General features: G+C 43.5%; 1 protein-coding gene across 1 annotated transcript in view; it reads right to left on the bottom strand.

Moving 5' to 3' along the window:
• LOC124300690 (glutamate receptor ionotropic, NMDA 2B) overlaps positions 1-12347 on the bottom strand; it is a 1918249-nt gene that overhangs the window by 992508 nt on the left and 913394 nt on the right. The gene's annotated exons all lie outside the window — the stretch shown is intronic.

Genomic DNA, 12347 nt, shown 5'->3' with positions numbered 1-12347 from the left:
GGAAAAAAGGAATAGGTGACAAAATTCAAGACTTCTTCAGAAACGGCACACCCTAGAGTTTGGAGGACAAATGTGAGCAGTGGTATAACAATCCAAATTCACTAAGTGAATTTGGGAAAATGCAAGAATAAGAAGAATTAAATATTTATTGGAAAGAAAAGAAACGATCTTATCTCATTTTTTCGTGACACTCTTCAAAACGAAGGCTACCAGCCATGCTTCGGAATCGGGAAAGGTCGGAAGAAAAAAAGCTGTTCGGTGAACAACCTGGAAAATGCTTACAAAAACTGACACTTGAGGTTGAAAATAAAAATAGAGAGGATCGACCAATCACTCATTTAATTTCCCGTATCGAACAACATCGAACTAATCTTAACCTGTCAACGGACTTCCTAACCTTCAGAGAGCTACTGAAACTATACCCTTGACTGATAAGAAGCTTAGCGATTCAGATGAACGACTTTGGATTTGGTACGAGGGGAACGTCCAATTCTGAAAACAACGTCGTTGAGTTTTGGACAACGCCCTTGCTGTCGACGAGGTTAAAATAACCAAACGGAATCTCTCTTTTCAAATTTTAAATTTCTAGCTCTGATGTCATAACGATCCTTAGCCTTATCGGAGACGATACGAATTCTTTTCCTAGCAAATTCATGAACCTCATCCAATTTTTGACGAAAAACAGAATTAAAAATCACCTGGGACGAAGCCACGGAAGGATTGACGCCCTTTTCTGAATCTGACGGAAGTCGAAGATCCCGACATGTCAACATCATAGCTGGAGAAAAACCGGTAGTGTTGTAAATTGCAGAGCGATAAGATAAAAGAAATAAGGGAATCCACTCATTCCAATCTTTCTGATCCTGATCAACGAAAGAAGAAAGATATCGAAGAAGCGTCCTATTCAATGTTTCTACCATTCCATTAGACTGTGAATGTAAAGCAGTGGTACGAGTTTTTCTAATCCCAAAAATTTGAAGGAACCCCTTCATCAAATTCGACTCAAAATTTCTACCCTGATCTGTGTGTAATTCAGGAGGAGCTCCGTAACGACAGACAAATTCACGGACGAAAGCTCGAGCGACGATGCTAGCTTCTTGATTCGGAATTGCGGAATTGGGACTACTTCTAACCACTTTGTAAAATAATCTGCTGTCACCAGGGCATACCGATTTCATGACTTAGAAAGAGGAAGAGGGCCTGGGATATCTATTGCGACTCTTTCAAATGGAGCTCCTACGTTATATATTTGAAGAGAACTCTTCCCTCTTTCACGAGGTCCCTTCTTGGCTAAACAAACCGTGCAAACCAAGCAATCTGCACCAATTTTCAACGTCGGCTCGCCAGTGAGCCCAAAAATACCTTTCTCTGATCCTACCCAAAGTCTTATTAGAAGCGAAATGGCCACCGACAGGTGAATCATGAAAGCTTGACAAAATCTCGGCTATCTTTTCTCTAGGAACCAGAAGCTGCCAACGTACCGACCTGGAGTCAGGTGATTCCCATTTTCTATAAAGCAACTGATCAAGGAGAAACAAGGAGTCCCACTGCGCCCAGTAAATTTTCAAAGACTGACTCATAGAAGATACTTCTTTCCACTGAGGCCTGACTCCTGTGGATTTCCAATTCCGAACTAGAAGGAGATCTGAATCTTTCTCCTGGGCGATGATCCAGTCTTCTTTATTTTCAACGAGAGAAATTTGCCGAACGTTAAGCGAGGGATCTTGCTGTTCATTTATACGAGAGCACTGTTTGCAATCGTCCCCGCACGGACGACGAGAAAGTGCATCAGCATTACCATACAGAACTCCGGGACGGTGTTGAGTTTCGAAGTCATATTGACCTAACCTCTCCAACCATCGAGCTACTTGGCCTTCAGGTGATTTGAACGAAAGAAGCCAAGTTAAGGAAGCACTGTCTGTCCGAATCAAAAATTTCCTTCTATAAAGATAATGATGGAAATGGCAAATAGATTTTACCATCGCTAATAATTTCCTACGGGTAACACAATAATTGCGTTCCGGTTTAGGCAGGACCCGACTCAAATAACTAATAACACGCTCTTGGTTATCCTGAATTTGAGACAAAACCCCACCTATACCACAGAGAGAAGCGTCAGAATCTACGATGAATTGAGAATCGGCGATGGGATAAGCTAATATCGGCGACGAAGTTAATAATTTTTTGGGGAGAACAAAGGCTTCTTCGCATTCGGAAGTCCAATCAAAAACAACTTTAATTCCTGTAAGAGCATGGAGGGGTCTCGCTATTGAAGCAAAGCCCTTAACGAAACGTCTGTAATAAATACAAGGTCCTAAGAAACTTTGAACCTTTGCTTTTGAATCGGGACGAGACCAATTCAAGACCTTTTCTATTTTAGAAGGATCTGTCTTAACACCTTCCGCTGAAACGACGTGTCCGAGAGAAGTTACTTCCGTTTTGAAAAAATTACATTTTTCGGGACTCATTTTTAGACCAGCTTGGAATAAACGACCAAAAACCTGCTCAATATTTTTCAATTCTTCATCAAAAGTCTTACCGAACACAATGATGTCATCGAGATGAACTAAACAAATCTTGCCAGTGAGACCTTGAAGGGCGAATTCCATCGCTCTTTCGAAGGTAGCTAGTGCATTACAAAGGCCAAAAGGCATAACTTCAAATTGCCAAAGCCCACCTAACCCTGTGATAAAAGCTGTTTTCGCTTTGTCTAACGCATTCATTTTGACTTGCCAATAACCGCTTCGTGAATCAATTGTAGAGAACCAACGGGCACCAGATATTAAATCAAGGGTATCTCCTATCTGAGGAAGCGGATATGCATCTTTCTTGGTGACCTCGTTTAACTTCTCATAATCTATACCAAACCTCTTGGAACCATCTTTTTATTGACTAAGACAATGGGAGAAGCCCACAGACTAGAAGACGGCTCAATAACATCTGCTGTTCTCATATCTTCTACTAATTTTTTAACTTCACTGCGACCATTCAAAGGAAGCCGTCTAGCTGCCTGTTTAATCGGAGCGTTATTCCCTACATCTATCGAATGCTTAGCTATGGCAAATCTCCCGATGTCGGCAGAGTCTTTAGCGAGAGTCTCTTTAAAATCGTTGAGAAGGTAAACGAGACTGTTAGTCTGAGCGATATCTGAATCTTGAGAAGACCTTGTAAAGAGTTCCGTGAAATAAGAAGGAACGACTAAAGAGTCCGAAACATGTTCTAAAACGCGCAAAGACAAGAGGGTTTCTTTCTGTTGAGAAGAGTTAATATACCCAGACGTTTCGAGTTTGATTTTGTGGTAACCAGAACAGAGAGTCGAATCCCCGGTAGAAATGACGCAGTTGTCAGTGGAAAGAAAATCTACGCCTAAAATGCCTTCATCTTCTATATCAGCTACTAGAACTTCATGTGGGGATTGAAGACAATCCGCTACTGTTACCTGCACGACCATTCTATCTACGACAGGGGTAGTTGCTCCGGTAGCAGTGCGAATAGACACAGAAGGATTTATTGAAGCAAGGGACGAAATCAGATCAGGATGAACAACGGGAATTTCGGCTCCGGTATCTATCACCCACAAACAACCTAGTCCGTTAACGGAACCTTTAGCATATAGGCCAATACGACGCAGGCCTCTAACCACGAACTGTGAAGCAATAGGGCTAAGGAATTCGGAAGAAACCGATGATATCCGCCCTTTCGAAACATCGGTCGCTAGTTTCCCGAATTCTGAGGAACAGAAGGTTGTGCTGCCAAAACCGGATTAGAGGGAGCTCTCTTGGAGGCATTATTGCGTCACGAATCTTCCGCAGTCTTCAACTGACGGTCGAGTTTGAAACAATTGTTCGCGATATGTCCCCTTACGCCGCAAAACCGGCACTCTGAGACAGGCCGATTGGAGTTTGATCTATTGTGGTAACGAGAGAAATCACTATTTTTCCTTTCTGGAAGAAAATCTGAGCTAGGCTGATTGACTGAAGGACGGGACGAAGAATTTTTCGAAGGTTCAGCTTGGCTTAATCGATGAAGTTGACGCGGACCTAAATCCGCCTCGTTTATGGCTTCTCATTCTAAATCCTTAATAATTGCTTTATGTAGTGAAGTTGGAGCTGCGAGCCTTAGATGATACCGAAGCTCCGGATTCCGAATCGCATCAATAAATTCCGCGCGAGCTATCTGATCTCTAGCTTTTTCTGCACAATCGGTAAGGGAATGTCGAGCGAGACATTCAATGTCATTTCCGAGAGAGGCTAAATCTTCCTTGGGCCCTTGACGTCTATTTTCAAACTGAGTGAAATAAAGTTTGGAAAGATCTTCTTCGCAAAACCGAAGTTTAAGAGTCGCACAAATGCTGTCGAAATTTTCAGAATCCGAATCTGAAAGCGATTCGAGAACTACCAAGGCCGGACCGGACAAAGAGGCTGTCAAATTAGCTACTTTCTGGGACGGACTCCAACCATTAACCTTACTTATCATGTTGAACTGACGTTCGTAAAGACTCCAAGCAGACGAACCGTCATACGAACCGGGCTTCAAATTCGATTGTTTCGAGGGCAACTCTACAATACTCGCGGCAGGTACAGAGACCTGATTGAGTCCGAACGAGCTCTGAGTCTGCGGAGAGAGAACATTGATAGTTTCGCGCGATTTTAAAAAGGCCAAGAACTCTGACTGAATATCCACGCTAGGATGAGACGACGCGACAGGAGGCTCAACTACTTCTTAAATATCACGTAACGGAATATCGTGGCATTGCGGAAAACAGCTAACCTGAGCTTGTCGCGAGACATGAGCAGGTGGAAAATTTTTAGCAACAGGGGGAATTTCGCCTCCCCCATAAATGGCGTCAGACCTTGATTGATCCGGATTTGAATGAATGGAGGTCCCCCTTGCTGGGACCGGGACTGAACGAAGAGAAGTCCTTCTACCTGGGGACTGAACTGGGCGTATTGGAGATTCCTGCGGCCGCTCCTGAAGCTTCTGCACACCTTGCAGGATCCCGATCAGCGCCTGGGACACGATTTCCTGTTGTTGACGTTGTTGCGAGAGGAGTTCGTGCAGAAGATTCTGCCGTTCTTGTTGCTGCAGTTGTAGCTGTTGTTGGTGTTGTTGTTGCTGTTGTTGATGTTGTTGTTGCTGCTGTATCTGTCGCATCAGTAAATCTTGATTTCCTTGGATGAGCTTTGCCAAGAGAGCTAGTTGGGGCTGGAGCTGAACCTCAGCTTCCAAACGAGGAGAAACGGGAGGAAACGCCGGTTCAAGGGACGAAACGCGTCCGGCAGCTCGTCGCTCCGCGCGTGATGCTCTCGGAGATCTTTTGCATTTTTGGTATACTTTTCATCACTCAAAATCCACTCAAAACTCTGTCGAGACACAGAAGAATCCCACTTCTGACGCCAGTGTTACAAAGCGGAAAATTGAGAGAGGAAAAGGATTTATTTTGTGACGAAGCCCTCCTTTTGAAGTCTCGAGATAGACTGTTTTTACAATAATGTTAGTTGACGCAGCAACCTTATTCTTTTGAAAGACATAAAAGGTTTATAAACGTCTTTTATCTATGATGACTACTAGATCATTAGAAGGGGGACAAAACGGGTGATTTCACCCTTTGTAACAATATATATATATTGTGACGAGACGCCTCGTCGGCGTGCCGGCACCTGACGGTCTACCCGAGCTCCCAATATTATGCCTACCGATGACAAGCCCAAAACTTGTGACACACTCGGTAAACCCTACCACGTACCAGTAAACCAATCGAATCACGCGATTTACCATGCTCCCTCTTCAAGGGGCACGGCCAATCACTATTCCCGAAACCTGTGAAACTGGACGACTAGCAGGTATAAAAGTTAGGGACAAGCGTGTCTCGACGTCTATTTATCCATTTATCAGCTATCGAATAACAGGCCGAGTAGATCACTAATTCGTCCGACTTGGGACACATCCGCACATCTGTTTCGCGGGGCACTACATCCCAGCGAGGGACCAGCAGTCGATACCACTCACGATCCCACGACGTGGACTCATCACTGCGAGAGCCCTCGAACACCACTCTGAATCGAAGGAGGGATTCAACGTACTTAACGAATTTCGTCTCTTTCAATGAAAGTCCTCAGGTACTAGGGAGCCGTATCTGAACTAAGCCCAGCATTGCATCTGACGTCTAAACTCAGATACGGTGATCGTCGCAGAATCCTCTGACCCGTAGGTAGGGCCCCTGAACTTATAAAAAGTCTTCTACACTGCGACAGGATGTCTTGATATGGGTGAAGGCATAATTGCGTCGAATTCCCGTCCTTCCGACCACCACTCTAGTAGTACAGCAAGGGGGGTTCTGAGTACAAACACCTTCTTTACCGACCGAGCCGCTCCGCGCAGCCCAGACTCAAACCCTTTTCCGCGATGACGTCACAGTCTGCCGTACCGAAGGTCAAAACCGTGCAACCTTACCGACAGTTGTATCGATCGAGGGTCAAAATCGTGCTGTTTTACCGACAATCTTACCGACCCCGTGCAACCTTACCGACAGTTGTATCGATCGAGGGTCAAAATCGTGCTGTTTTACCGACAATCTTACCGACCGAAGGTCTGTAGTGCTCGCCCGCCAACGGTAGAGGGCGCAGCGGGGGCGAGAACTTTTTTACCGTCCCGCATTCTTCTCCCACGATAGGACTGCTGATGTGTAACATGAACCACTCCGAATTCCTTTCCCACGGTAGGACTGCTGATGTGTGACGTCAACCACCTCACATTCCTTTCCCACCTTATCAACCACGTGACATTCCAAAATTAATGGTTCCGAGAATTGTTTGTCTCAACGTCGCACCGAAATCCTTTGACCGCATACCGCTCGCCGTCGAAACTTGTCGAACGCATTGTTTTGTCTAACCACCTTATCAACCACGTGACATTCCAAAATTAATGGTTCCGAGAATCGTGTTTCACTTACTCGGTTTGATATCCAAGGTCGGCCGATAGTCGCGGTACAGAGCCTGCGGTGTCGGGTTACTATCGCTCTTGGAATGCCAAAAGGTGCGCGCGCATCCGTACAGCTGCCCTATAAAAAGGACGCTCATCACTGCAAACGATCATTACGTCACAAGCTGTCAAGTATACGTGAGGAAAGAGCTCAAGATGGAATCCGCGAAGTGTTTGAGATTGATCGATATTATGGAATCGGCGTTCAAGATTTTATCGGAAAAATCGTCGCCGGCAGAAATTGCAAAATGGATTCGACTCGGAACCCAAAATATCAGGCTTTTGAATAGAATCTTACGCAACAACGCCTCAACGATCGGGGAGAAGACAAGAATTTTGACTACAATCGGAATTCTGAAATCGTTGACAGTCAAATTTCAACAATTGCAGAAAGTGGGTGACGGATTACGAAGCCGACGAAGAAGCGATCGAGTACGGTGGGAAGATTTGGAATCAGCTTTCGAGAGTAGAATTCGAACTGGATCCATCGTCAATTTGAAGCATAAAGATGTGGAGAGATTTCTAGAAGACGCAAAGGTACTAGCTGTGACGAGGCTGAAAAACGCTCTGAAGAAAGACAGGAGCTTGAAAGCCAACGTTATCCTGGCTTGTAAATTTGAACTCAGAAAAGTTGATCGCACGGTGGAAGAGATCAAATTTTTTAATACGAGAAATGAAATCATCCTCCAGACAACGGATATCAACGAATGGTTCATCGAAAACGCGACGGAGCGTTTGTTGAAAAAGGTGGAAGATTTCCAGGAAAAGGATTCGGGCTGGTCGCTGACCGAAATAATCAATTTGACTGTGAATATTAACAAGTACGTGCCACTACGAGGCGGTGTCTTCACATACACACCACTACCCAAAGATATTCAAGATAAGAAGGCTGTCGTCAACATCCGTAACAGCGACTCATATTGCTTCCTCTGGTCGGTCACCGCAGCTCTGTTCCCAGCCGACAACAACAATCCCAGTAAAATTACTTCGTATCCACATTTCAGCTCAGTGCTACGGTATGATGGTATAACGTTTCCTATGTCTCTAGACAAAAACACCATTTCAAAATTTGAGAAGCTTAACGGTCTTTCAATTAACGTTTACGGTGTAGACCAAGGTGATCGGAAAAAAAGTGAAATAGTACCAATTCACCTGAGTCAGAATGAGTCTGATAAACCTACAATTCATCTTTTGGCGATCGAAACTGAAAACACTGATGATGATGATGATAATGATGTGGAAAATTATGAAAAAAACAGAATCTTTCATTTTACTTGTATTCGAAATCTGTCTCGATTAACAAGATCTCAAATTTCTAAGCATAAATGTCATACTTGGTTGTGCGATAGGTGTCTGTCTCATTTTAATTTCGAAAGATGTTTGTTGAAGCACCGAGCTGATTGCATGAATTTAAACAAAACCAAAGTTATTCTACCTAGAGATGAGGAAAAAATACTCAAATTCAAAAATTTCAAGCACAAAGAAACCGTTCCATTCTGCATTTACGCGGATCTCGAATGTTTACTACAACCCACACATGAAAGTTTTGGGGAAAATAGAACAATTTATCAGAAGCATCTTCCGTATAGTATAGCTTACTATCTGCATTGCGCGTTTGACGATTCGCTTTCAAAATTCAAAATTAATCGTGGAGAGACTTGCGTTCAATGGTTTGTGAACGAGTTAGCGGAATTGGCACATTCGTTGGAGGGATACTACAAGACTGTTGTACCGATGGAACCACTAAATTTCAATCAAATCAACGAATTTTATTCAACGACAGTGTGTCACATTTGTGAAAAACCGTATACACTGGCAGACGTGAAACATCGTGATCACTGCCATTTCACGGGAATGTACCGTGGTGCTGCTCACCGAGGTTGCAATCTAAATTACCAAAATTCGCACATTATCCCAGTGATATTCCACAATCTGTCGGGTTACGATTCACATTTCCTGATCAAAGCACTGGCTACATCGTTCAAGGGCACAACTGAGCTTCTACCCGTAAACATAGAAAAGTACATTTCATTTACAAAATACGTCGAGGGGACAGATATAAAGTTTAGATTCGTAGATTCGTACCGCTTCATGCCCAGTAGTCTTGAGAAATTAGCAACGTATCTCGGTGATGATCAGAAATCAATCACACGAAAATTTTATCATAGCTCAGATAAATTTCAGTTATCGACCAGAAAAGGAGTGTTCCCGTACGAATACATAGACAGTTGGGAGAAGCTCGAGGACACACGGTTACCATCCAAACAACAATTTTACTCAAAATTAAATGATCGGGATATATCAGACGACGACTATGCACATGCATGTAAAGTTTGGCAAACTTTTAACGTTCAAACTTTGGGAGAGTATTCGGACTTGTATTTACAGACGGACGTGTTTTTACTGGCCAACGTTTTTCAAAACTTTCGACAGAGCTGTTGGACGACGTACAAACTGGACCCGTTACATTACTACACAGCACCCGGTCTGTCGTTTGATGCAATGTTAAGATGTACAGGCATCGAACTCGAGCTTCTCACCGACATAGACATGGTTATGTTTATCGAAAAGGGTATTCGTGGTGGTGTGTCACAGTGTTCGAACAGATACGCAAAGGCCAACAATAGATATATGGGAGAGGAATTCGATCCTGAGGTCGAAGAATCTTATCTCATGTACTTTGACGTTAATAATTTGTACGGTGCTGCTATGAGCTTTGCTCTGCCATACAGTTCCTTCGAATGGTTATCAGACTTCGGACAATGCGACGTTCTTACCATCTCGGACGACGCGGAGTTTGGTTACATACTGGAGGTTGATTTGGAATATCCTGAGGAACTGCATGAAATTCATAAGGATTTACCACTGTGTCCGGAGCACTACATACCTCCGATCTCGAATAGTAAGCAACCGAAATTGACACCCACGCTATTTTCCAAGAAAAACTACGTTGTTCACTACCGCGTTTTGAAACAATGCTTACAATTAGGCTTAAAACTACTCAAAATTCATAGAGTTCTCAAATTCAGGCAAACCCGGTGACAACAAATTTGAGAAAAATTTTTACAAGCTAATGAACAACGCAGTTTTTGGCAAAACTATGGAAAATGTTAGGAAGTATAGAGATGTCAGGCTGATCACGAAATGGGATGGAAGATACGGTGCTAGAGCTACCATAGCCAAACCCAATTTTCACAGCTGCACCGTTTTCGACAAAGATATAATTATCGTTGAAATGAGTAAGACGAAAGTCAAGTTGAATAAACCATTGTACGCAGGTTTCTCCATCATGGATCTGGCTAAAACATATATCTACGATTTTCATTACAATTACATCAAGCAGAAATTCGGCAACCGAGCAAAATTAATGTACACGGATACCGACAGTTTGATTTACAATTTTACCGTCCCCGACATATACGAACACATTAAGGAGGACTTGCACAAATTCGATACTTCTGATTATCCGCTCGACAACGTTTACGGAATACCTAGAGCAAACAAAAAAGTTGTCGGCTTGATGAAAGACGAGAATAACGGGAAAATCATGTCAGAATTTGTAGGATTAAGAGCTAAGTTGTACGCATTCCGAGTCTTGGGAGATGAAAAAGACACCAAACGTGCCAAAGGTGTCAAAGCATCAGCGTTAAGGAAAATAACCTTCAACGATTATTTGGACTGTGTTTTGAACCGTGAAAATCTATCCTCAAATCAGCATTTGATATTGAGTCGAAAGCACGAGGTATACACCGTAGAACAGCAGAAAGTAGCACTGAGCTGGAATGACGACAAGCGGATCGTGTTTCAAAATACAACCGACACGCTTCCGTGGGGCTACAAGCCTAAGCTTTGTAATTTATAACTGTACCATGTCTGTCGATTGTCTAAAAAATAAAGACGCATACTTGTTGTGTATCGGATATAAAATAAAGAGGGACATACGTTTTTACAAAAAATTCATTTATTCGTTTATCCAACTGTTCTGTGTATTGTCAAAACCTAACCATTTAACGTATATTTTTCTTCCGCGCTTCTTGAGCACCTTCTCCACCAGATAGATATCCGGATGCTTAACCTTGAGGAGCTCTTGTTCGTAGAAACCACCAGCGATGGGTTGATCTCGGTAGTCTTTGAGCTTGTACGTCACAGGATGAGTATTTTCCACTCGACTTATCGTGAATATTTCAGTCGTCCAATTGGGAGTGTAACCTTTCTCAAAGACATTTTTGAATTTGCTGATTCGAACTTTGTCGCCGGATTTGAACTTTGCCGATACGGTAGGTATCGCTCGAAGCCCTCCGTACGCCTGACGTAATAACAGCCTCTCGTTCGCAACGGTGACATCCGACGGTTTCATTCTTATGGTTCGGTGTTTGACGTTGTTGTAAGCCGAAACCAAATTGGATAAGATATCGAGCCACTTGTAGCTTCCTTGCATGCTGAACCGTGTCCACATTTTACCTTTCAGCGTGCGATTGAAACGTTGACAGATCGAAGCCTTCAAATTACTGTACGTGGAGTAAAGTTTGATTCCGTAGCGTGTCATAAGCGATTCAAATTTCGAGTTGTAAAATTCCGTTCCTCTGTCGACGTGTAAATTTTTCGGTACCCGTCCTTGGACAAGCACAGATTCCATTGCCTTCGTAACATCATCTCCAGACTTGCTCTTTATCGGTACAACCCACGCATACTTTGAAAAGATATCAATGACTGTGAGCATGTACTTGTAACCTTTGTTTTGTCCAGCGTACGACGTTATATCAACAAGATCCGCCTGCCAGGTCTCGTCGATGCCGCGCACGTCTACACGTCGACGCGGGTAATTCCGGCGTGCAGGCTTATGCAGTTCCGTCACCAGTGCTTGCTTTTCCTCGTTCATATTCCAACGCTATTAGTCTGGTATCCAATTTGGAAATGATTTCCGCGTTTCGAATCGACAAGTCTCTGTCTGTTTTAAAGACTGTGTAGAAGGTATCCAAGGCTTTCTTCGCGGTGATCTCCAAAGCTTTGATCATTTGATCGAGGTTGTCGATTTGTTTTTGCAGCACGCTGAATTTTCGTCTCAAGGTTTTTAAAGTTACAGCATTGTTCGGCTCTGCGGGATCTGCGACGTTGCACAGTCTTTTGTTCCGTATATCGTAATGCCCGTCCGCTGTTATTTGAAACCCGACACCCGGAGGACCGCGAGTGCTCGCGGTCGTGTTTTTATTCAGCTGACGTCCAAACACGTCGACGCTCATCTCGGTAATGAATGCAAAAATGACGGGAGCTGCTTAATAAATGATTCCTGCTTCGCGTAGCTCTTCGATAATGGAGATTATTTCGTTATTGTGACTCGGATTTCCCGCTGCCTGAGATGCCAGGAG

The sequence above is a fragment of the Neodiprion virginianus genome, chromosome 3, assembly GCF_021901495.1.
Source record: "Neodiprion virginianus isolate iyNeoVirg1 chromosome 3, iyNeoVirg1.1, whole genome shotgun sequence".
NCBI lineage: Eukaryota > Metazoa > Arthropoda > Insecta > Hymenoptera > Diprionidae > Neodiprion > Neodiprion virginianus.
The sequence above is the reverse complement of the archived record's forward strand: the minus strand, read 5'-3'. Positions and strand labels throughout refer to the sequence as shown.